At 39.5% G+C, this 26,974-nt stretch overlaps 1 long non-coding RNA gene across 1 annotated transcript in view; it reads right to left on the bottom strand.

Annotated features, from left to right (window-relative positions):
* Positions 1 to 247: 247 nt before the first annotated feature.
* The window catches only part of LOC141278886 (uncharacterized), a 49,557-nt gene continuing 22,830 nt past the window's right edge, over positions 248 to 26,974 (bottom strand). Inside the window, exons 2-4 of the long non-coding RNA XR_012332285.1 lie at positions 14,846 to 14,911; positions 2,677 to 2,752; positions 248 to 341 (exon numbers count right to left, since the gene is read on the bottom strand). This is a non-coding gene — a long non-coding RNA (uncharacterized lncRNA). The remainder of the gene's footprint in view (positions 342 to 2,676; positions 2,753 to 14,845; positions 14,912 to 26,974) is intronic.

The raw sequence follows: 26,974 nt of genomic DNA, 5'->3' as shown, positions 1-26,974 counted from the left end.
AATGAAATATTTGGAAGTGAAGATCATATCCAAGGTGATGGTCACCTTCAAGTAATCCCAGAATAGCCACCACAAACACAGGTTAATTGTCACTATATTGGAATACATAAATTAATAAATCTCCAAAGGGGTATATAAAGATTGTGCCCCTGTTTCTTCTATAAAATATCTTTTTCTATGTCCTACAGTCAGAAAGGGTCCTAGAAGGCTAATAGAACACCATTCAGCCAACTTTCTTAATACTTACCAATAGTCTCCTGGGAATAGTAGATAAGTACTACAGTTTCCAGACATAATGCAGGCTTTTAGGTCTTTAGAAGATTATAGATGTTCTGTTTAATCTGGAAGCAAAAGCAAGTGGTTACAGTGGTACTTCCATTTCCTCTGCTTAAACAGCTCAAAACTGTTTAGATTTGAAATTAGTCTAAATAGGACAAGCTAATCGAACCTAAACTGGAAACACCTCACAGACGCGCAAATATCGTCATCAGTGGGCAGAGCTAAAATCTGGCACTTGAATTCCACCCTCTCACAACATGAACAGTTGGATAAAGAACTAAGAGATCATATTAAGAAGTACATTATTTAAATGAAACTGCTACCATAGTCCTCTCAGTCTGTAGCAACAATGAAAGTTATAAAAATGCTGCATCACCTTTTTTTTTCTTTTGGTCACTTTTACCAGTGTCCATTAATTTTTATTCTAAAAACCAAATTGCAAAAAAAATGCAAATAGTGAATTCCAGAAATATATATATTTCTTGGGAATAAAAGGTTATCTGTTTCTCATTCTCCAAAGTCAATTTTGGAATCCAAAGTTATTATGGCATAGTGACAATAGGTATCTTTATAATAGCAAGGCTATAATAATACAGAAACCTATAGAGACAATTGGAAAACTACTGTGATTAACAAGTGTTATTGGAATGTCGTTGTCAGTGAAATACTATTTCCTATCATAGTCGCAGGCCCTGATAGTTCATATAGAATCATGTAATAGGCATTATGGAAGGTAGAGAAATAAGTAAGCTATAACACCAAGCCTTAAATAAAATCTAGAAATTTCATAGCTCCTGATTAAAATGAAAAAACAAAAATAACTAAATATCTGCTTAATTCTTACCCACCTATTTGTTGTTTTATCTTAACTAGAATAAAAAAACGTTTTCCTCCATAAAAAGAGTTGAAGATGGCTATTAGCTAAAAATTTAATCCAGGAATTACAAATAATCTGCCAAAACTGCACATAGCTCTTTGTATAGAAAAGGGAGTTGGTATCTGACTCCAGAATGTGTCCCTTTTTTATTCTTGGCCAATCAAAGAGGCACAAAGTGTCTGAGACAGAAAAAAAAAAAAAAGGAAAAGAATTAACAGTGTTCTGCATGATAATGCCAAAATCAGACTTCATTGTGAAAGTGGCCGCCTTGTAAATTATGGAGGCAAAAAGGAATATATTTCTCTTCCTCCAGTGGCTTTAGAATGTACTGTCTCTGAGAATAAATGTTTATTATTTGGGAAATGTGTCTTGGTGTAAGATTTAGCAGTTACCTTGTACATAGTTGACAAATAAATAAGCATGTCTGAAACTCATGCTGTTGGTAAAAACTCTAAGAGGAGTTGACTTGCAGTGCCCACACATACCCTGCACTATTTCATGAAAGGTGCTTATGTCCCCAGGCTGTCCCTAGAGTGCCAGAGCACTACTAACTGAATAACTTGGAGGAACGTACTACATCTTGATGGTAGGTGTACGAAGAGAGCAGGGTTGCTTACTAAAGGAAGAACAATCTTGATTATAATGGGTAAAGTTTCCCCAAAGGAAGATAATAATAACAATTACAAAGCTCAGGGCAACTCATGAAGAAAGGGAAGCTTTTACTATTTGTTGTCATTGTCATTTTTGTTTTTTAAATGCATACCTGAGTAAAGGAGAGTAAAGTTATCAAGTGAGGTATATCTGTGAGTGGACACTTCTATGAAATTATGAAAATGCTTTTCTCGTAAGTTATTGAGAAAGTCCTATTTAGGATATAGTTTATAGTTTCCTTCCCTATATTGTGTTTCTTTTTTTATTGAAGTTTGGATTTTATTTAAACTCATACTACTTTAGTTGTACTTCTATAAAGAGAAAATAGACATGGAAGTGTAAAAGAAAAATTGCACTGGACTGGTTAAACAGGAGGACTTTATTCAAGATTATTGCAGTAGGGGAGAAAGACTACTGAAATAGGGGCGAGAGGTTGAACTCAACTCCGTTGAAACAAAAGGCAGGAGAGTTTTGAAGCACTGGGTGAGCTAGTGGAAAAGTGCTGGAGGACATTGGTTGGGAGGTTGGTCAATGCGATCAGGCCATCAGTGTTTGATAACTCATGGTCATTGAAGTTAGATTCCTACCCTCCCACAGAGACTGGCACACAGCGGCACTGCCTTTCTTGATTACATTTCAAAGAAATGGCCCCCAGGTCCTCGAGAAAAACATTCCTGGGTTGTAGAGGATTTACATCTCAAAGGAGCAGAGAAAGAATTTACAATTGCAAGTTTTCTAAAGTGCTCTAAGTAAAGGGAGATCAGGTGCCTAGAGTTAAAAAGAAATCTTTCTAAAGTTGAGTCAAGCTGAGGAGAACCTTAAGGCCATCTCATCAGAGGTAAAGGGAGGTGTGACACACCTTTACATACCTCTCCTTTTTTGAGGTGATTGAATCCAGGAGTTGCAGACAGAAACTAGCATCAAGGTGAGCTTGTCATAATGAGGCTGAAAGGAAGAAAGTACCAGAGGATTATGAAGTAATATTTCATTTGTACCACAGAAGAAATATAAAATAAATTCTCTTCTTTCTGAATATTATCTAGCAGGCATTAACTCTTGGAAAGGGTATGAAAGAAGGCTGAGAGTCAGGCTATAACAAAATGTCTATCTTTTTCTGATAATGGAAATAACAGTGGTGTGCTACAGAGAGAAGGGGGTCTCTCCCAACAGAGAGGAATATTTATTTTATCATGAAATTATTTACATATATTGGCCTATGGTTATAATAAAACGTAGACAAACTTTTTTTTTTTTGCGGTACGCGGGCCTCTCACAGTTGTGGCCTCTCCCGTTGCGGAGCACAGGCTCCGGACGCGCAGGCTCAGCGGCCATGACTCACGGGACCAGCCGCTCCGCGGCATTTGGGATCTTTCCAGACCGGGGCACGAACCCGCGTCCCCTGCATCGGCAGGCGGACTCTCAACCACTGCGCCACCAGGAAAGCCCAAAAGCAGACAAACTTTTGGTTGGTTTTATTACTGTATTGAAATTATCTGCAGATGTGCATTCCGTACTACCTGCACCAGAGACAGACTGCCCCACTCTTGGTTCCTTACCGAGAAATAACACAGTCATTTACTCAAGAAATAGTTATTGAGGTTCTAATAAAGGTTGATCCCTGTGTTGAATAGAAAGAATGAAAAAATGACCCTGAGAAACACTCCTCAGTAAGCTAACTGCATGAAGGATTACAGAAGAGGTAAAGGGTGGTTACAGTTCAGTACGGTAAGTGCTGTGATGAGCGCTCTTGTTACCAAGTCCAAGCTCGTTCTGCTTGCTGCATGACAGGCCAATAAAACGGGAGACCAGGTGCTGGGGCAAGGAATAATGACTTTACTTGGAAAGCCAGGAGTCTGAGAAGATGGCAGACTGATGTCCAGAGAACCATCTTACTGGGGTCTGGATGCTCATTTCTTTTATAGAATAAAGAGCGGGGGAGGTGGAGAGGTAATGTAAAAAGGCCATAAGTTGCTGCAGATATCTCCTGGTTTCAGCCAGGCTCTGGGATGGGATGTGTTAATCTCTTCTTTCCTGCAGCCTTTCACAGGTGGGCTGGGTCAGGATATTTCCTGTGATCTGAACAAAGGTGCTTTAGTTTTACGTTCAGGCATGGAGGGCAGGGTTCTTGGAGATAGGACATTATGTTAACTTTAAGCTATAAGAAACATCCCTTTAGAGATTAACATGTAGCAAAAGCAATAGAATACAAAGGTTAAAGTAAAAGAAACAGATCTAATATAGAGTCAGATTTGTAATTCCCTATTACACTCTGGGAGTACACAAAAAGAGAAGGTATCCTGAAAGAAATAATATTTATTTTCAGGCACAAAAGATGAGTAGGAGGTAGGCAGTTGCAAGAAATGGTACACATTCTCCAAAAACCATAATATCAAAAAAAAGTAAATAAAACCACCCACAACCAATGTTGTTTACATATAAGTGGGAGAAAATATGTAAAGCAAGCAGAGCCAGATTTGGAGTCTATGTAAGAGCAGAGAGACAGGTCAAGATGGCCCAGGCAACATGAGAGAGTATCAGGATGAAGCCCGGGTGAAACACAGACGAGATTATTCTCAGAAGAGAATTTATCCCCACTCCCAGTATAGAAACCTGCACTGAGAATAGATCTGAGATCTAATAGATCAGGGCAGTAGGAGGAAAGGGCTTGAACATGTGTACAACCAGACATGGCCGTCTTAGGAGAGGCACCTCTTTTGAAAGAGAGGGAACTTGGAAATGGGGAGGTACCCCCAAGAAGTTCACTGGTGAAGAGAAAGGAGGAAGCATGATCTGAAAATTGAGTAATACATTAAGCAAAAGAGCATCACAGATTTAAAAGAAATAGCAACATACCACCCTTCACCAAAAATCAAGTTCTATCTATCCAAGTCACTGCACTAACTGTACCAACAGTGGGTGCCCTTGAGCTAAGTTAGCTACCAAAAACCCATCATCCTTCTCACCGCCTGCAGAAACACCGGTTACTTGTGCCCAAGAAATGTATTAAACATTTTAAATGAACATAAAAGTTTAGCAGATGCTTTTTTACCCTCTTGTTACAAGGTATCTGGACCCTTGTGTAAATTTATCTCAGGTACACAGATAGGGGATTCATGGATAAAACCCCCTGTATAGTAACTGTTTACCTCAACAAATATTCTTTTAAGCAAGTGAACTCTGTCAATAAATGTGACAATAATATATTGTTACAAATGATAGTTGATAGATCAGTTATAAAGCTCTTGAAATATTTAAAAAAAAAATTTCAAAAATGAAGTCTCCAGGTCCATTTGGTTTCACTGAATAGTTCTACCAAACTTTTAAAGAAGAATTAACACCAGTTCTACACAATTTCTCCTACAAAAACAGAAAGGGAAGACTCCTATTCCTTTTATAAAGCCTGTTTTACTCTGGTTTCAAAGACAGAACAGGCTGGTTCCGGGAAGATGGAGGAAGAGTAAGACACGGAGATCACCTTCCTCCCCACAGATACACCAGAAATACAGCTACACGTGGAACAGCTCCTACAAAACACCTACTGAACGCTGGCAAAAGACCTCAGACCTCCCAAAAGACAAGAAACCCCCCATGTACCTGGGTAGGGAAAAAGAAAAATGAATAAACAGAGACAAAAGGATAGGGACGGGACCTGCACCAGTGGGAGGGAGCTGTGAAGGAGGAAGGTTTCCACACACTAGAAGCCCCTTCGCAGGTGGAGACTGTGGGTGGTGGAGGGGGAAACTTTGGGGCCGCGGACGAGAGCACAGCAACAGGGGTGCGGAGGGCAAAGCGAAGAGATTCCCACACAGAGGATCGGTGTCAACCGGCACTCACCAGCCCGGGAGGCTTGTCTGCTCACCGGCCAGGGCGGGCGGGGCTGGGAGCTGAGGCTCGGGCTTTGGTCAGAGCGCAGGGAGAGGGCTGGGGTTGCCGGCGTGAACACAGCCTGAAGGGGGCTAGTGCATCACGGCTGGCCGAAGAATCAAGAGACTTTTTATTCCCTCTTTGTTTCCTGGTGCGTGAGGAGAGGGGATTAAGAGCACTGCCTAAGGACCTCCAGAGATGGCTAAAAGCGCGGACAGACCCCAGAGACAGGCATGAGACGCTAAGGCTGCTGCTGCCGCCACCAAGAAGCCTGTGTGCGAGCACAGGTCACTCTCCATAGCCCACTTCCGGGGAGCCTGTGCAGCCCGCCACTGCCAGGGTCCCGGGATCCAGAGACAACTCCCCCGGGAGAACACACGGCGCGGCTCAGGCTGATGCAACGTCACGCTGGCCTCTGCCACCGCGGGCTGGCCCCGCACTCCGTGCCGCCCCCTCCCCCCGGCCTGAGTGAGCCAGAGCTCCCGAATCAGCGGCTCCTTTAACCCCGTCCTGTCTGAGCGAAGAACAGACGCCCTCCGGCGACCTACACTCAGAGGCGGGGCCAAATCCAAAGCTGAGCCCCTGGGAACTGTGAGAACAAAGAAGAGAAAGGGAAATCTCTCCCAGCAGCCTCAGAAGCAGCGGATTAAAGCTCCACAATCAACTTGATGTACCTGCATCTGTGGAATACATGAATAGACAACGAATCATCCCAAATTAAGGAGGTGGGCTTCGAGAGCAAGATCTATGATTTTTTCCCCTTTTCCTTTTTTTGTGAGTATGTGTATGCTTCTGTGTGAGATTTTGTCTGTATAGCTTTGCTTCCGCCATTTCTCCGAGGGTTCTATCCATCCGTTTTTTTTCTCTTATTTTTTTATTTTAATAACTTTATTATATATTATCTTGCTTTATTTTTATTTTACTTTATCTTCTTTCTTTCTTTTCTTCCTTCCATCCCTTCCTCCTTCCTTCCTCCCTCCCTCCCTCCTTCCTTTCTTTCTTTCTACTCCTAATTTTTTCTTTCTACTTTTTCTCCGTTTTATTCTGAGCCGTGTGGATGAAAGGCCCTTGGTGCTGCAACGAGGAGACAGTGCTGTGCCTCTGAGGTGGGAGAGCCAACTTCAGGACACTGGTTCACAAGAGACCTCCCAGCTCCACATAATATCAAACGGCGAAAATCTCCCAGAGATCTCCATCTCAACACCAGCACCCAGCTTCACTCAATGACCAGCAAGCTACAGTGCTGGACATCGTATGCCAAACAACTAGCAAGACAGGAACACAACCCCAACCATTAGGAGAGAGGCTGACTAAAATCATGAGTCCACAGACACCCCAAAACACACCACCAGACGTGGACCTGCCCACCAGAAAGACAAGATCCAGCCTCATCCACCAGAACACAGGCAATAGTTCCCTCCACCAGCAAGCCTACACAACCCACTGAACCAACCTTAGGCACTGGGGACAGACACCAAAAACAACGGGAACTACGAAACTGCAGACTGCAAAAAGGAGACCCCAAACACAGTAAGATAAGCAAAATGAGAAGACAGAAAAACACACAGCAGATGAAGGAGCAAGATAAAAACCCACCAGACCTAACAAATCAAGAGGAAATAGACAGTCTACCTGAAAAAGAATTCAGAATAATGATAGTAAGATGATCCATAATCTTGGAAATAGAATAGACAAAATGCAAGAAACATTTAACAAGGACATAGAAGAACTAAAGATGAAACAAACAATGATGAACAACACAATAAATGAAATTAAAAATACTCTAGATGGGATTAATAGCAGAATAACTGAGGCAGAAGACTGGATAAGTGACCTGGAAGATAAAATAGTGGAAATAACTACTGCAGAGCAGAATAAAGAAAAAAGAATGAAAAGAACTGAGGACAGTCTCAGAGATCTCTGGGACAACACTAAACGCACCAACATTCGAATTATAGGGGTTCCAGTAGAAGAAGAGAAAAAGAAAGGGACTGAGAAAGTATTTGAAGAGATTATAGTTGAAAACTTCCCTAATATGGGAAAGGAAATAGTTAATCAAGTCCAGGAAGCACAAAGAGTCCCATACAGGATAAATCCAAGGAGAAATACGCCAAGACACATATTAATCAAACTGTCAAAAAGTAAATACAAAGAAAACATATTAGAAGCAGCAAGGGAAAAACAACAAATAACACACAAGGGAATCCCCATAAGGTTAACAGCTGATCTTTCAGCAGAAACTCTGCAAGCCAGAAGGGACTGGCAGGACATATTTAAAGTGATGAAGGAGAAAAACCTGCAACCAAGACTACTCTACCCAGCAAGGATCTCATTCAGATTTGATGAAGAAATTAAAACCTTTACACACAAGCAAAAGCTGAGAGAGTTGAGCACCACCAAACCAGCTCTACGACAACTGCTAAAGGAAATTCTCTTGGCAAGAAACACAAGAGAAGGAAAAGACCTACAATAACGAACCCAAAACAATTAAGAAAATGGGAATAGGAACATACATATCGATAATTACCTTAAATGTAAATGGACTAAATGCTCCCACCAAAAGACACAGGTTGGCTGAATGGATACAAAAACAAGACCCATATATTTGCTGTCTACAAGAGACCCACTTCAGACCTAGAAAGATATAGAGATTGAAAGTAAGGGGATGGAAAAAGATATTTCATGCAAATGGAAACCAAAAGAAAGCTGGAGTAGCAAATCTCATATCAGACGAAATAAACTTTAAATAAAGACTATTAAAAGAGACAAAGAAGGACACTACATAATGATCAAGGGATCGATCCAAGAAGAAGATATAACAATTGTAGGGCTTCCCTGGTGGCGCAGTCATTGGGAGTCCGCCTGCCGATGCGAGGAGCATGGGTTCGTGCCCCGGTCCGGGAGGATCCCACGGGCTGCGGAGCGGCTGGGCCTGTGAGCCATGGCCACTGGGCCTGCGCGTCCAGAGCCTGTGCTCCGCAGCGGGAGAGGCCACAACAGGGAGAGGCCCGCACAAAAGAGAAAAAAAAAAAATATATATATATATATATATATATATATATGTGTGTATATATATATATATATATATGAAACAATTGTAAATATTTATGCACCCAACATAGGAGCACCTCAATACATAAGGCAAATACTAACAGCCATAAAAGGGGAAATCGACAGTAACACATTCATAGTAGGGGACCTTAACACCCCACTTTCACCAATGGACAGATCATCCAAAATGAAAATAAATAAGGAAACACAAGCTTTAAATGATACATTAAACAAGATGGACTTCATTGATATTTATAGGACATTCCATCCAAAAACAACAGAATACACATTTTTCTCAAGTGCTCATGGAACATTCTTAAGGATAGATCATATCTTGGGTCACAAATCAAGCCTTGGTAAATTTAAGAAAACTGAAATTGTATCAAGTATCTTTTCCGACCACAACGCTATGAGACTAGATATCCATTACAGGAAAAGATCTGTAAAAAATACAAACACATGGAGGCTAAACAATATACTACTAAAAAACAAAGTGATCACTGAAGAAATCAAAGAGGAAATCAAAAAATACCTAGAGACAAATGACAATGGAGACACGACAACCCAAAATCTATGGGATGCAGCAAAAGCAGTTCTAAGAGGGAAATTTATAGCAATACAATCCTACCTTAAGAAACAGGAAACATCTCGAATAAACAACCTAACCTTGCACCTAAAGCAATTAGAGAAAGAAGAACAAAAAAACCCCAAAGTTAGCAGAAGGAAACAAATAATAAAAATCAGATCAGAAATAAATGAAAAAGAAATGAAGGAAACGATAGCAAAGATCAATAAAAGTAAAAGCTGGTTCTTTGAGAAGATAAACAAAATTGATAAACCATTAGCCAGACTCATCAAGGAAAAAAGGGACAAGACTCAATCAATAGAATTAGAAATGAAAAAGGAGAAGTAACAACTGACATTGCAGAAATACAAAGGATCATGAGAGATTACTACAAGCAACTCTATGCCAATAAAATGGACAACCTGGAAGAAATGGACAAATTCTTAGAAATGCACAACCTGCCAAGACTGAATCAGGAAGAAATAGAAAATATGAACAGACCAATCACAAGCACTGAAATTGAAACTGTGATTAAAAATCTTCCAACAAACAAAAGCCCAGGACCAGATGGCTTCACAGGTGAATTCTATCAAACATTTAGAGAAGAGCTAACACCTATCCTTCTCAAACTCTTCCAAAATATAGCAGAGGGAGGAACACTCCCAAACTCATTCTACGAGGCCACCATCACCCTGATACCATAACCAGACAAGGATATCACAAAGAAAACTACAGGCCCATATCACTGATGAACACAGATGCAAAAATCCTCAACAAAATACTAGCAAACAGAATCCAACAGCACATTAAAAGGATCATACACCATGATCAAGTGGGGTTTATTCCAGGAATGCAAGGATTCTTCAATATACACAAATCAATCAACGTGATACACCATATTAACAAACTGAAGGAGAAAAACCATATGATCATCTCAATTGATGCAGAGAAAGCTTTTGACAAAATTCAACACCAATTTATGATAAAAACCCTGCAGTGGGCTTCCCTGGTGGCGCAGTGGTTCAGAGTCCGCCTGCCGATGCAGGGAACACGGGTTCGTGCCCTGGTCCGGGAGGATCCCACATGCCGCGGAGCGGCTGGGCCCGTGAGCCATGGCCGCTGAGCCTGCGCGTCTGGAGCCTGTGCTCCACAACGGGAGAGGCCACAGCAGCGAGAGGCCCGCGTACCGCAAAAAAAAAAAAAAAAAAAAATCAAAAACCCTGCAGTAAGTAGGCATAGAGGGAACTTTCCTCAACATAATAAAGGCCATATATGACAAACCCACAGCCAACATCATCCTCAATGGTGAAAAACTGAAACCATTTCCACTAAGATCAGGAAGAAGACAAGGTTGCCCACTCTCACCACGCTTATTCAATATAGTTTTGGAAGTTTTAGCCACAGCAATCAGAGAAGAAAAGGAAATAAAAGGAATCCAAATCGGAAAAGAAGAAGTAAAGCTGTCACTGTTTGCAGATGACATGATACTATACATAGAGGATCCTAAAGATGCTACCAGAAAACTACTAGAGCTAATCAATGAAGTTGGTAAAGTTGCAGGATACAACATTAATGCACAGAAATCTCTTGCATTCCTATACACTAATGATGGAAAATCTGAACGTGAAATCAAGAAAACACTCCCATTTACCACTGCAACAAAAAGAATAAAATATCTAGGAATAAACCTACCTTAGGAGACAAAAGACCTGTATGCAGAAAATTATAAGACACTGATGAAAGAAATTAAAGATGATACAAATAGATGGAGAGATATACCATGTTCTTGGATTGGAAGAATCAACATTGTGAAAATGACTCTACTACCCAACGCAATCTACAGATTCAATGCAATCCCTATCAAACTACCACTGGCATTTTTCACAGAACTAGAACAAAAAATTGCACAATTTGTATGGAAACACAAAAGACCCCAAATAGCCAAAGCAATCTTGAGAAAGAAAAACGGAGCTGGAGGAATCAGGCTCCCTGACTTCAGACTATACTACAAAGCTACAGTAATCAAGACAGTATGGTACTGGCACAAAAACAGATGGATCGATGGAACAGGATAGAAAGCCCAGATATAAACCCACGCACATAGGGTCACCTTATCTTTGATAAAGGAGGCAGGAATGTACAGTGGAGAAAGGACAGCCTCTTCAAAAGTGGTGCTGGGAAAACTGGACAGGTACATGTAAAAGTATGAGATTAGATCACTCCCTAACACCATACACAAAAATAAGCTCAAAATGGATTAAAGACCTAAATATAAGGCCAGAAACTATCCAACTCTTAGAGGAAAACATAGGCAGGGCACTCTATGACATAAGTCACAGCAAGACCCTTTTTGACCCACCTCCTAGAGAAATGGAAATAAAAACAAAAATAAACAAATGGGACCTAATGAAACTTAAAAGCTGTTGCACTGCAAAGGAAACCATAAACAAGACCAAAAGACAACCCTCAGAATGGGAGAAAATATTTGCAAATGAAGCAACTGACAAAGGATTAATTTCCAAAATTTACAAGCAGCTCATGCAGCTCAATAACAAAAAATCAAACAACCCAATCCAAAAATGGGCAGAAGACCTAAATAGACATTTCTCCAAAGAAGATATACAGACTGCCAACAAACCCATGAATGAATGCTCAACATCATTAATCATTAGAGAAATGCAAATCAAAACTACAATGAGATATCATCTCACACCAGTCAGAATGGCCATCATCAAAAAAATCTAAAAACAATAAATGCTGCAGAGGGTGTGGAGAAAAGGGAACACTCCTGCACTGCTGGTGGGAATGTGAATTGTTACTGCCACTATGGAGAACAGTATGGAAGTTCCTTAAAAAACTACAAATAGAACTACCATATGACCCAGCAATCCCACTACTGGGCATATACGCTGAGAAAACCATAATTCAAAAAGAGTCATGTACCAAAATGTTCACTGCAGCTCTATTTACAATAGCCCGGATATGGAAACAACCTAAGTGCCCATCATCGGATGAATGGATAAAGAAGATGTGGCACATATATACAATGGAATATTACTCAGCCATGAAAAGAAACGAAATTGAGCTCTTTGTAATGAGGTGGATAGACCTAGAGTCTGTTATAGAGAGTGAAGTGAGTCAGAAAGAGAAAGACAAATACTGTATGCTAACACATATATATGGAATTTAAGAGGAAAAAAATGTCATGAAGAACCTAGGGGTAAGACAGGAATAAAGACACAGACCTACTGGAGAACGGACTTGAGGATATGGGATGGGGGAAGGGTAAGGTGTTACAAAGCGAGAGAGAGGCATGGACATATATACACTACCAAACGTAAGGTAGATTGCTAGTGGGAAGCAGCCGCATAGCACAGGGAGATCAGCTTGGTGCTTTGTGACCGCCTGGAGGGGTGGGATAGGGAGGGTGGGAGGGAGGGAGACGCAAGAGGGAAGAGATATGGGAACAGATGTATATGTATAACTGATTCACTTTTTTATAAAGCAGAAACTAACACACCATTGTAAAGCAATTACACCCTAATAAAGATGTTAAAAAAAAAAAAAGAAATGAATGCTTTTCCTCTTGACCTCAAGTTTACTGACTCCCTGGCTTTGTTTGTTTTAGGAACAGACAAAATGGACTAATTTCTCGGAAAATACAAACTACCAAAATTCACCCAAGATGAAATAGATAATTCGAATAGCCCTTCACTATTAAAGAAATTGAGTTCATAATTTTAAACCTCCCAAAAGAAGTCTTCAGAAGTTCCATTTACTGCTTTAACTAGTCATCAACCTGCTGTTTCCTGCCTTAGCACTCAGTTCACTTCCACCGTAACACACATCATAGTTTGTAATTATGCCTTTTTTTTTTTTTTTTTTTTTTTTTTAAGTCTTTAAAGTCTCCCTTCCATTGGAGTGCCAACACCGTAAGGACAGGGAAAAGAAGCTACTGGTTTTGGTTTTTTCATTATTAAAACCAAATAATCAGCACCTAGATCAGCATAGAAGAAAGACCAGATGAGAGGCAGTGAAGAAGTTAGAACTTGCAGTGAAAATTTTCAGGTTTTTCTACCATATTACTCTTGGAACCTGTAAATAATCCATCAAGAGACTGCCTCTTTATTATTTATGCTTAATCTCTCACTTGTCAAACTGATTCTTTTTCATCTCCCCTCTTTCCATTTACCATTGAGGGGACTATGCAGAAGACACAGAAGAATTCAGCCCTACGTCCTAAGAGTTAGTGGTGTGCGGAAGCCCACTCCCACCAGCCTGCTAGAGGGCATTGTTTGTTTCTCTTAACTCTTCCTTCAGTGACATCACGTTGGTAGCTTCTAATTGGCCATGGTGGGAGTATTTATACCACAGAAATTAATAAACACTACAAATCAGGGCTTTTTTTCCTCTAAAGAACTAGTTGTTAAAATTTACCAGCATACCACTGAAACTTCTGGTCTGTAGCTAAGAAATTAAATACAAATTATTACATGAAACAGATTTGAAAGTGAAGCAGGAATAGGTTAGAGAAGAGTGGAAGAAAAATTTAATAATAATTGAGCTCCCATATATTTTCTAATTTAAACCTCTCAATAACCCTGATAAATAGATATTATTGTTATTATTCCTAAGTAGATTTTGGGAATCTAAGACTCAAAGGAGATAGTATTTTAAGATTTTAACATGGTAGATTATGGAGTTAAAATTTAAAGTCAAGTCTTTCTCCCATGCCTTTGATCTTTCCATATATTATGCTTACTAATAAACAATAACAACAACAACACTCTTTGCTATTTGAAAATACTTAAGAGATACAAGCCTCTGGATTTACCTTTTCAAAAATCAGATTCAGAAATGTTAAAGGAATTCATTCAATAGTGATAAAGTGAACCATTTACAGATACCAAATGCATACTTTTTTGTTATTCATTATTATAAATTAAAGGATAAACAAATCTCTGAATCTAATTTGGAAGTTTTAGATACATTTTTTTTTCTTTTTCAAAAAACTTTCTTTTCTTTTCTTGTTTTCTTCATCTTAACAGCAAAATAGTCCCATAAAGCAAACTTTTTTTTTTTTTTTTTTTTTTTGCCTGTGCTGCCCAGCTTGTGAGATCTTTGTTACCAGACCAGGGATTGAACCAGGCATTCAGCAGTGAAAGAGCAGAGTCCTAACCACTGGACTGTCGGGGAATTCCCCGTAAAGGAAACTTGATTTGAGGTTTGAAGATGTATAGGTGGTATTGAAACATGATTCAAAAGTTTCACAATTCAGAGAAATGCAGACCTTGACAGAAATAAATAAGAACACTTAAGTTAGAAGAGTCAAACCAAACCACAGAATCTTAACAGAATAACAAAAATTAGATAAAGGCTAAACTGATGCCATTGGCCCCATTAATGAACTTTGATATCTCAGTCTAAAATACATGATTTAAAGTAATCAATCATAAAATACATATTGAAAACTACAATACAGTCAGATAGAAAGCTATCTAGTAAGAACATGTAAAATATCAATAACTTGGCAGTTATATATGAAGGGAGATACTTACAGGGTACTGACCATATTTCATGGAGTTTAATTGACCCACCACAAAGTTGGAGCTTCAGGGTGTTATCTACAGAGCAAAAAAAAAAAAGTTCAATACGTTTCAAACATTGTGATGGATGCCAGTAGACAGCAGAAATATAAACCTGTTATTTCAGCCCATTCATTTTCTTTAAAATGTGGCAATATTAAACTGAATGAAAAAAATCATAACAGAATTTCTAAAATTCTTCTACAATAAGACAGGTTTAGCAAAGATAATCCTCCAATAAATAATCTCAAAGAAGAAAGGCTGAACTACTTACAATAGCCAAGGCATGGAAACAACCTAAATGTCCATCAACAGATGAATGGGTAAAGAAAATATGATATGTATATATATACTATAGAATATTACTCAGCCATAAAAAAGAATTAAATAATTCCATTTGCAGCAACATGGATGGACCTAGAGATTATCATACCAAGTGAAGTAAGCCAGACAAAGACAAATATATCACGTATATGTGGAATCTAAAAAAAATGATACAAATGAGCTTATTTACAAAACAGAAATAGACCCACAGACATCGAAAACAAACTTACGTTGCAAAAGGGGAAAGTGGGAGGGGAGGGATAAATTAGGAGTTCAGAATTAACATATACACACTACTATATATAAAATAGATAACCAACAAGGACCAACTGTATAGCATATGGAAGAATACTCAATATTTTATAATGATCTATATGGAAAAGAATCTAAAAAAGAATATTTATATTTATAACTGAATCACTGTGCTGTACACCTGAAACTAACAAACACAACATTGTAAATCAACTATACTTCAATAAAAAAATTAACTAAAAAAAAAAAGGACTGAACTATCACATCAATGAATGGAGCTGCTTAAATGATGAACAATTTAAAAAGTGTAGTCCACAGGGATAAGAAGGTTTAGTAGACCATTCACAAGCCGAAAGAATTCTGTTAAGAATGTTAGAGCAAGCCAGGCAGTAGATGAGCATCTTTTTAATGGGAAATCTCAACCAAGTAACATAAACTATTGATCAGATGGCAAACTGATCTGAAGGAAAATCATTTCTATATATCTTACTCCTTGCATAAATTCAATACTGAAAAATATCAAAGCAACTAAGCTTACTGGCATATGTAAGTGGTAAAAGAATAAAACAACTTGGGCCAATATGCCAGTTTTAAGCATCGCTCCACTTAAAATCCATTCTTCAACTCTTCAATACCTAATCACTGTACAAAGGGGTAATAATTTGTGTTGCCAAACAATGATGCTTATGATCCAAAGAAATTTAAGCTGATATCCCAAGGTACCCTTATAAATACCTTGTTCCTTCTGTTTCCTAAAATACTTAATATTCAAACAAGTTCAATTTAACCAGGTAAAACTTGTACTAGCCAAATATTTTTTTTAAAAGACACTCAGCATATGGAAAATTAATTTGAATTTGAGAGAGATAGTGACAGTTGCTGTGTTTGTAGATTTATCAGTAGTACACAGCACAATAAACCATCCAAACCTATATGCCAAATTCTCTGATATGAATGACAATCATTTAGTAGCGTTAACCTAAAGATTTTTTTAAACCAAGAGTAGGGTAATAACTTGCGCTGTTTTTTAAGTGAAGAAAAAAAGATTGTAGCAATCTATGGTCTTTCCCTCTTTTCTTGTTCTTCTTTTTTTTAATTCTCCTCTCTCTCTCACTCTCACTCTCATTCCTTTTTATAACTGAATTCTGAAATAGCAGAATGTTCAGAGCAGAATTTAGATGCTCATTTACATACATTTGCATCACGAGGAAGAATTTCACTATCAAATCAACAAATTAATACAATATTCTTCCTATATTGTATGCTGCAGTAAGAGCCTATACTGTAAGATTAAAAGAAATATACTAGTAAGGGTCACTGAATAGAGTCACTGACAAATCAGTTAAAACTTAACTTTTGGGACTTCCCTGGTGGTGCACTGGTTAAGAGTCTCCCTGCCAATGCACGGGACACGGGTTCAATCCCTGGTCTCGGAAAATCCCACATGCCGCGGAGCAACTAAGCCCGTGCACCGCAACTACTAAGCCCGTGTGCCACATCTACTGAGCCTGCGCGCTAGAGCCCACAAGCCACAACTACTGAGCCCGTGCGCCACAACTACTGAGCCTGTGTGCTAGAGCCCACACGCCGCAACTACTGAGCCTGCGCACTGCAACTACTGAAGCCCACGTGCCTAGAGCCTATGCTCAGCAGCAAGAGAAGCTACCGCAATGAGAAGCCCGTGCATGACAATGAAGAGTAGCCCCCCCCACCCCCCCGCTCGCTGCAACTAGAGAAAGCCCACATGCAGCAACAAAGACCCAATGCAGCCTAAAAAAAACACCTAACTCTGTGATGAGGCATCATAGGACATTTGCTTTTAAAAAGAACAAAACTAAACTAAACTTTTATTAGATCCAAATGAAATCCTGTTTCCTCAGGTATAACGCATTGTTTGGTGAGAGTTTTAACCCAATGTCAGATAAGTTTAACAAGATGGAATTCTCAGGACAGAGAGAGAATCCAGCATTAAGGGAAACTCTGACAATCTTATGTGTGCTTCTGTTTTTACAGAGTATATCTGCAGAGTATGAAAATAAATTGCAGACCAAAAGAATATCTTATGCTTTACAGGCTCTGAAATGGTCCTTTCTTTACTCCTCAGGAAATAATCCTAAATGATGCCTTTATGCCATACTAGTACATTAAATGCAAAGATATTTTGTAGTAGTAGTAAGAAATTCGTAGAAATCAAACTGATGATTTGCTGCAACTCAATTCAGTTGTTAGTCCAAATGACAGACTAAAAACAACATGCCATTAAATTGCTGGGACAACTATTAAAGGGCTCTGGATTTTAAATTTTAATACCAATTTTGAAATGCAGTTGATGAGGATTTTCTTCAAATCACACAATAAACCCGGTTTCATTAGTCTTGTAACTTTTCTAGAGGAGGAGGGGCAGAAAGAGGAGAGGAAAGGGAACGGAAACCTTGCCTGGAACATACAAATGGACTTTGGGGGACATTCTGTGAGTTCAGAAAGCAAGAATCATAGATTCACAAAGCCCTGACCCAGCAAGGAAAATAGCACTTCCCTGGAAGAAGTGAAGTATTTGCAACGCAGCAGGTAAAATAGAATGTCTCCTTTGTTTAACTGCATGGGTCTGTGGGTAATAGATGATTGACCAAGTATCCATGCTCCACCGTATTTCTCACTGTCCCTAGCCCCTCTCACTGTTAGTTGGAGGTCACACAACTAGTGCAGGATAAGGGTAGATGAAAGGAAATGATGTACGAGGCTTCCAGGCTGGAGCAATTAAGAACTAGTGTGCTTTCCCCATTGACTTCTTCCCTTCAGTAGCAAGGAAAGAGGGAAGCTCCCGCTTTGCATGTTTCTAGTGGTGTGACTACAAGAGGGAGAAGGGCTGCTCAGCCACATCCCAGTCTAATCGGAGAGAAAATTATATGTTTATTATGTTAAGCCACTGAGATTTCTGGGTTTATTTCTTGCCACATCATATACTAGCCTACCCTAACTAATACAGCCTGAAAAATTAGAAACCGTTGATATGAATCAGTTCACAAATTCAGATGTTTAAGAAATAGATCTTTATTTTCTATAGCTTTATTTTCCATAGCTTAATTTATGTTCAAGCCCCCTGCCCATCACGCTAGGCATGTAAGTAACTTGAATACCAGTCTTTCTTGAGGTTCATCCCCTCCTTCCCTCCTCACTGCCTCTGTCCAAGGCCCCTATTTAAGCTACTTGGGCTTGCAGAGGGTATTCAGAAGGCACATACATCTTGAGTCCTTTTTCACCCCATGCTATGTCACAGGGGCCAACCTCAAAGCCAACGTAACCTTTTAGGTCCACATGTTCCCTCGCTATCTAGTATTTCTTTATTCGTTTGGCCACATTTGACTCTCCCCTTTAGGCTGCCCCGATCCTCTGCCAGAACAGTGTGCCCATGGACCCTCTGACAGTGATAGCATTTCGTCTTTGGCATCATGGCATGTCCCCGACATGGCTGTCAGTCCCACGTGCATGCCTCCTTCTCCTTGTCTCTCCTACTTTCCTCCACACAGCTTGGGAGGCATTTATTCTTTGTCCAGGAAAAGTTACTGTCCTTTCATAACTGAATGAAACACATTATCCATTCCCCAAACTATTTCTCTACACTACTCTAGGACTTACAATTTTGAAATCAGAAACAGAGCCAACTGCTTGAAAGCAGGGAATGGAAAAGGGTAGAAATAGCAGCTGAGGGAAAAAAATAAACAAACATAGATTAGGATTTCTAAAAATGCTATGTTGCTAAACAGTTCATGAATTACTTCATTTTTCTTATTTCCTAGAAGGGATTTTTATGTTAAATGCATATATTGACGTGCATTTTGGCCTTAATATGTGTTTGTCTTATTCTCACTCATGCTTTTCACCCTCTTACATCCAGCCCAATTAATTATTTTATTGTTTCATATAAATGCCCCCTGAAAATCACCTTGATCTTTGGTTGTTGCCCCTTTCCCATTCCAAATATATCTGTATTCCAAGGCCTAACTCAAAGGCCATTATCTACTAAAGACCTTCCCTGATATTCTCTAATAGAAACAGCCCACCTTTTTGAACAGAGCACTTTGTGTTTCGAGTGTGTGTCAAACTGAGTGACACTGAGCAAATTACTTCCTAACCCCTCATTTGTAAAAGATGGATAATAAATGTCTACTCTATGACATTGTTGACAGGATTAAATGAATAGGGATTTATTGTTTAGACAGTCCTAGGCTACAGTAGGCATTCAATAAATGGCATCCATTAACATAATGATATTAACAATATGAAATAATGTTTTATGATATTTATCTTTTAATTTTTCTTATGGTAAGGTTTCACCTCTTGATCATACTCTTGAAGAATTTACTCTATCTAGGAATATATATTGCCATGATTCAACATAGCAATCCATAACTGGTTATTTATTGAATAAATGAATCAATGAATGAATAAATCAGAGGATAATTCAGTGATGGGGTTTAGCTCCGTGCTATGGTGTGACTCAAAGTAACAGAATTTAGGTCTCTATCCATTGTTCCTCTGAAGTAGCCCCTTTCCAAAAGCATGATGAGCCACCAACATATTCACTGTCTCTAATCACTGAATAATCCTACTTGCCAAAAAGTCTACATTTTTGCATGAAACCAGCCACCACCCTGAGGTGTTCAATTATCTTCTTCTCTGACCACTCACCATCAAGAATCCAAACCTCAAAGATCCCCTTCACCCTGTTCTATGCACCCCCTAATATGACCTCACCAGCCATTTATTCTCCAGCTCCCAAGGCTCTTGGCTATGTTTTTGAAGCTCTGAAGATATTAACAGTAAGGGTGCCTATATTCTCAACCTGTTCTCTAAATAGTTTCTTTACCTTCTGGTTTTGACAGAAATGTGACTGTCCCCTGAGTAGAGGGACCTTACATACCCTTTAGGTAAAGGTGGGTTTTTTTCCTTATCCATACGTCACGTAGTTCAGAGAGATAAGAGGAATATCTTTTTATTAGGTGACCATTTAAAATTAGAACATTTTTAAAAATAAAGAGAGGTACTAAAAATCATACCAAGATAATAGGCATATGGGCTTCCCTGGTGGCACAGTGGTTGAGAGTCTGCCTGCCGATGCAGGGGACACGGGTTCGTGCCCCGGTCCGGGAAGATCCCACATGCCGCGGAGCGGCTGGGCCCGTGAGCCATGGCCGCTGAGCCTGCATGTCCGGAGCATGTGCTCCGCAACGGGAGAGGCCACAACACTGAGAGCCCCACGTACTGCAAAAAAAAAAAAAAAAAAAAAAAAGATAATAGGCATAAAGTAGGACTGTCTTGGGTAGTTATCCACCATTGTCACTTTCAAACTATTTCTCTCCTCAGCCTTCAATAATTTTGTTTTCTCTGACATATGTGTCATGTTTTGACAACCCTCTACCTCTCCTAGGTTTTCTCTTTCTTGAAACTACCAGTTTCTCTTCCTTGTATTAAGCCCTGCAACATAATTCCTGATTCATTCAGCAGCTCTCTCACTACCTTCCTTTCCTCCATGACTCCTGTCAAAATCACAACACCCTGAATTCCAACTTCCTTGACATCCTTATCTCCACTGATCCTTTTCTTCAGTTCATCCTTACCGTGCCACTCACATGAGCAGACACTAGACCTAGGATTCACCAATAACACACATCAGTTACAAGTATGGGTATGGGTTTCCAATACTCCATTACCCTCCTCTCCTTTCAGATCACTTACACTAGTATTCCTAGTCCAGAAATGATCTCCTTTTGTGAGAAGTAGAATCCACTTCTTCACTATCCAACAACCTATTCTTATTTATACTTCTCTCCTATCTATACTGGCTCCAAGGTCTAGCGTTTTATCCACTCTTTCACAAGGCACGCTTAACCAACTCAACCCTTATTTCCCTCCATTGTATATACCTAGAAAATCCCCAACTCAGATTAAATTATAAAAATCTATTACTGTGCTCAAGATACTGAATATAGCCTTAGGAAATCGAAAACAAATTATTCTGATAGGTCTTCCTTCAAATTTATGACTGAAAAACTCAAATGGACATCCGAACTTTCATTGTCCTGAAATCGTATAACCCAGATTGGGACTTGAACCCACGGTCTTTTAACATCTTTATTGGAGTATAATTGCTTTACATTGTTGTGTTAGTTTCTACTGTATAACAAAGTGAATCAGCTATGCATATACATATATCCCCATATCCCTTCCCTCTTGTGTCTCCCTCCCACCCTCCCTATCCCACCCCTCTAGGTGGTCACAAAGCACTGAGCTGATCTCCCTGTGCTATGTGGCTGCTTCCCACTAGCTATCTATTTTACATTTGGTAGTGTATATATGTCCATGCCACTCTCTCACTTTCTCCCAGCTTACCCTTCCCCCTCCCCGTGTCCTCAAGTCCATTCTCTACGTCTGCATCTTTATTCCTGTCCTGCCCCTAGGTTCTTCAGAACCATTTTTTTTTCTTAGATTCCATACATATGTGTTAGCATACAGTATTTGTTTTGCTCCTTCTGACTTACTTCACTCTGTATGACAGACTCTAGGTCCATCCACCTCACTACAAATAATTCAATTTCGTTTCTTTTTATGGCTGAGTAATATTCCATTGTATATATGTGCCACATCTTCTTTATCCATTCATCTGTTGATGGACACTTAGGTTGCTTCCATGTCCTGGCTATTGTCAATAGTGCTGCAGTGAACATTGTGGTACATGACTCTTTGAATTGTGGTTTTCTCAGGGTATATGCCCAGTAGTGGGATTGCTGGGTCATATGGTAGTTCTATTTTTAATTTTTAAGGAACCTCCATATTGTTCTCCATAGCGGCTGTGTCAATTTACATTCCCACCAAGAGTGCAAGAGGGTTCCCTTTTCTCCACACCCTCTCCAGGATTTATTGTTTGTAGATTTTTTGATGATGGCCATTCTGACTGGTGTGAGGTGATACCTCATTGTAGTTTTAATTTGCATTTCTCTAATGATTAGTGATGTTGAGCATCCTTTCATGTGTTTGTTGGCCATCTGTATATCTTCTTTGGAGAAATGTCTATTTAGGTCTTCTGCCTATTTTTGGATTGGGTTGTTTGGTTTTTTTTGATATTGAGCTGCATGAGCTGCTTGTATATTTTGGAGATTAGTCCTTTGTCACTTGCTTCATTTGCAAATATTTCTCCCATTCTGAGGGTTGTCTTTTTGTCTTGTTTATGGTTTCCTTTGCTGAACCCACAGTCTTTTAACTGAGATCACACACCCAGTCTCAAGACTTAATGAAGCTCAGGTTCTTGATGTCTCATAGCAGAAAGAATTCAGTGAGAGACAAAGTGATAGGTAAGAAGTGGATTTATTTAGAGAGAAACACACTCCACAGAGTATGGGCCATCTCAGAAGGTGACAGGTGCCAAAATACGGTGTGGTTAGTTTCTATGGGCTGGGTAATTTTATCGGCTAATGCATAGGAGGATTATTCCAACTATTTGGGGGAAGGGGCAGGGATTTCCCAGAACTGAGCTACCGCCCACTTTTTGGCCTTTTCTGGTTAGCCTCAGAACTATCATGGCACTGATGAGTGTGTCATTTAGCATGCTGATGTGTTACAATGAGCGTATAATAAGGCTCAAGGTACACCAGCAGTCAAATCTTCTGCCATCTTGGACCTAGTTGGTTCTAACCAGTTTTTGTCATGTCCCATGGCTATGTCATTCTCTTAAAGGTTGTGCCCTGCCCTCTTCCCTCCGGTTTCAGTCCTATAATATATCCTGGGTAGTTCTCACTCTTTATCGTGACTATTTTACACTCTCTCCTCTAATCTAGCATAATTCTATAACTGACTCCTAGGCAACAAATGACCTAGCCATAAATCTCATACAGAAAATCTATCCAATACTTCATTTTTTTCTTTACTAATTACCTTAACCTACCTGATAGTTCTACGTATTTTTCCTTCTGTTAAAATTGAAAAATCCTGCTGACATTTTCTAATGCCACTCTTTTTTATTGTAATAGTTTCCTTTCATAACTGGTTTGTCAGGACACCCCCAGTTTCTGTTTCTGGATCCTTGACTTTGTGCCTGTCGTAAACACTGAAACATTGACGGACTCCTTTTTCTGCGCTCGCTACCTCCATCTATAATCTATACCCTCCCTCAAAGTGATCTCATTCAGTCTCTACATTGAGGACTTTGAAATTTTTCTCTCTAAAATCACTTCTGCTTCCATATTCGTATCATATCATCTCCATAAATCCAATGCTTATTCCTTACTTTGCAATATAAATTTGCAATATAAATCTTCATTTGGCATTATTGTCATTGAAAACTTAAAATAGTCAAACAGAACTATTGATTCTTTTTGCTCATGGGTATATACCATCCCATTCTCAAGTCTTCATTGTTACTGAATCAGCTCCCAACCTGTTACTCAGCCACAAACCTAGAGTCATCTTTGATTACTTTCTTCACACCCTATTTATATCCAACCCACCAATAATTCTGCCTAATGTATCTTCAAAATATAACTCTTCTCTGACTGTATCTCTTTATTTCTACCACTAACTCTTGCCTGAAATTACTAAAACAACCTTCTAACGGGTTGTCATCCTGATGGCAATTGTGACACTCTCTATCCATCCTAATGGCAGCCAGAGTGATTTTTCACTCACCAACACGGAGCCATGTAAAGCCTTCCAATTTCAATTAAAATAAAATCCAGATTGCTTTCTCATCTATCTGGGTAGTTCGGTTTACCTACATATACCAACTGTGCCCCTTCCAAAATGGCAATATTTCTGTCAGCTTAAAAGTGAAGCTCTTTCCTTTCCCTCACTGTTCCTTCTTCTGACATTTCTCCAAAATGTCCTTTCATAGCTGGCTCTTTTTCATCATTCAAGTCTCATCTCAATTCAAATGTTACCACTTCAGAGAGGTCCTCCCTGACCATCAGCTTCCTCTTGTCTCGCTATCACATTTCCCTGTTTTGTTTGCTTCATCAAACTTGTTAATATGTCATTTATTATATATATTTATCCATTTTTCCTGGTTTTTTTTTTCCTATCTCCCCTATTCTAGCAGAGGCAAGGGCTCTGTTTTGACTGTTTACTTTTTCTATCTCCTACACCTAAAAGAATGTGTGTTACATAGACAGTGCTTCAGAAATTGTTTTTGATGTTAGAATTTTCTTAACCAGCTCAAAGGGATGGTTTCAATGGAAATGTAAGATAGTGATACCCAAAGTAACAAAATTAACAAAAAAAAAATCTCAAAATTCAGGCAAGTGAACATATGGGGAAAGGCTTGAGCCATTAAACTACAATTTTCCTCATTTGGAGACAAATGTATCAGCAGAATATTAAGAAAAGAAATAATATCTAGAAGGCATGTGTATTTTATAGGCATAGAGGTCCATGAACAAGCAACGCAATCTCTCTAATTTTCACTCTTCTCACCTTTCAATCATTTAACAAATATCATTGAGTATATATATGTGTCCGGTACTGTTATAGTTGATGTAGCCTTAAAAGTAGATTAAAAAGAAAAGCCCACAAACCCCTGCCTTTGTAGAACTTACATTCTACCTTTGATTATTGTCTAAGTGACTGGAATGTAACATCCAAGAGAGCAGGAATTTCATCTCTCTTTTTGTCCCTAGCTGTTCCCAGCAACCGACATAAAGTAAGTGCTCAGTAAAATTCATTGAAGAATAAATACACTGTTGTTGTAAGGTAACAATAAAGTAAGGCAGGTAGACTGCTGAACCTGGTGCCTGTATATTTTATGAATTTAATATACATTTTGACTAAGCAGAATAATGGTAAACACTCACTACTTCCTCTTACCTCCTCAGCAACTGAATGCAAGATGCTACTCAATTATTTTAAGAGATGCTATTTCTTTTGCTTCCAAATTATATCAGTGTCACGAAAATAAACTTTTACATCATAAACACGTGAAAAGTTTTAGAAAGATTTTCACGGCTTGCTCTCCAGAACTATCTACACCTCAGTTCTACCCATACTTGCCCAAATGATGCAGCACGCCACTTTTAATTAATGCCGAGAGTTAAATGCCACTTGTATAAACTCTCTAACCTGTTGTTTAGAGCACTTGGAACCCCTGGAACAAATGAACTCCTGCCTATAGCAGCCAGTAGGAAATGCGCTCTCCACCTCCCCATGAGGGACAGCTCAGTTCTTCGCCTCTGTAAACTGAGCCCACTGAGTGACAAATCAGAACAGCTACTTCAGAGTTGGCTAAATCACTGCCTTTATGGCAGCAAGCACCACAGTGCACATAAAAGAAATAACTTTTCCTGGACATTAACTACAGTAGAATTCTCTCCAAGTTCTTTTCCTGAGAGCAAGAAAGAAACAACGCAAAAGATTAGCCTAGTCGCAGAAAGAGCAGTCAAAGACTCTGGCAACAGGGCTCCCTCTCCCAGGTGGAAATCTTGCGTTATCCCTCCTTCAGGAGCCCCTCTCGCGTCAGGTGCACACGCTGTGAGTCCCAGAACTATTTCTCTGGCTATGTTTGGCTGATTGGTTATTTCACTCTCTTTTTGCTCTACTCATCTTATTCTGTATACCCCTGTGAGGTGAAAAAAATCCACATAGAACCAGACCATCACATAGAACTAGACCATCTTACAGGACTCATTATTTAATTTTCTCTTTCTGAATAATTCATAACGCCTTTCCTGTGAGGTTGCCACACACCCCGATTTCACACACACAATGTCTTCCTTCTGTGCAACACAGAACAAGAGAGCTCTGGATTCTGATCACCTCTTGACTCCGGGATGGATGCCAGGTGTGAGTGTTTATTACCAAAATCTTCTGCTTCATTCAGGATGGTGTACTCATTGCCTTGCAATCATTCCACACTTATTTCTCCCTCTGCACCGCTGCCCCTGCCTTACCTGGACTATTTATCTCCCTCTGCCCTCCCTGCACAATTCAAGTCCTACCCGCTGCTTAAGTCTACCTAGGCACTCTCTTATTCTCATAACTCTTCCAGTGATTTGTCTACCCACTTATTTGTCTTAATCTCATATCACCATGCTATATTCTTATATCCTTGTTACTAGTTTTTAACTAAGTATCCAAATAGGTATGTGTCCCATATTTCCAATAACCTAGTGTACTAGTCGGGGAGTGTGTGTGTGTGTGTGTGTGTGTGTGTGTGTGTGTGTGTGTGTATTTGTAGATATATGTTAAGACTCCATGCTTCCACTGCAGGGGGCGTAGGTCCCATCCCAGGGTGCTGCCAAAAAAAAAAAAAGTCAATGTGTTGAATGTATGTATGAATGGCCATTTGGGATTAATAAACCAAATTCCTACAGAGTTGGACACGTAGCCATCCTTGCAGCTTCATCTTCCATCACCCTTTCCTTGCTTTGTGCTCCCCAGTCGTTTCACACGCCATGCTTCTTCCTGAGAAGGGCTTTTGAACGTGCTGTATCTATGGTTCAGATGCCCTTTCCTTTCCACCTAACTCCGACTCATCCTTCATTC

Source organism: Tursiops truncatus, chromosome 6, assembly GCF_011762595.2.
Source record: "Tursiops truncatus isolate mTurTru1 chromosome 6, mTurTru1.mat.Y, whole genome shotgun sequence".
Taxonomy (NCBI): Eukaryota; Metazoa; Chordata; class Mammalia; order Artiodactyla; family Delphinidae; genus Tursiops; species Tursiops truncatus.
This window is presented reverse-complemented; position numbering and strand designations above follow the sequence as displayed.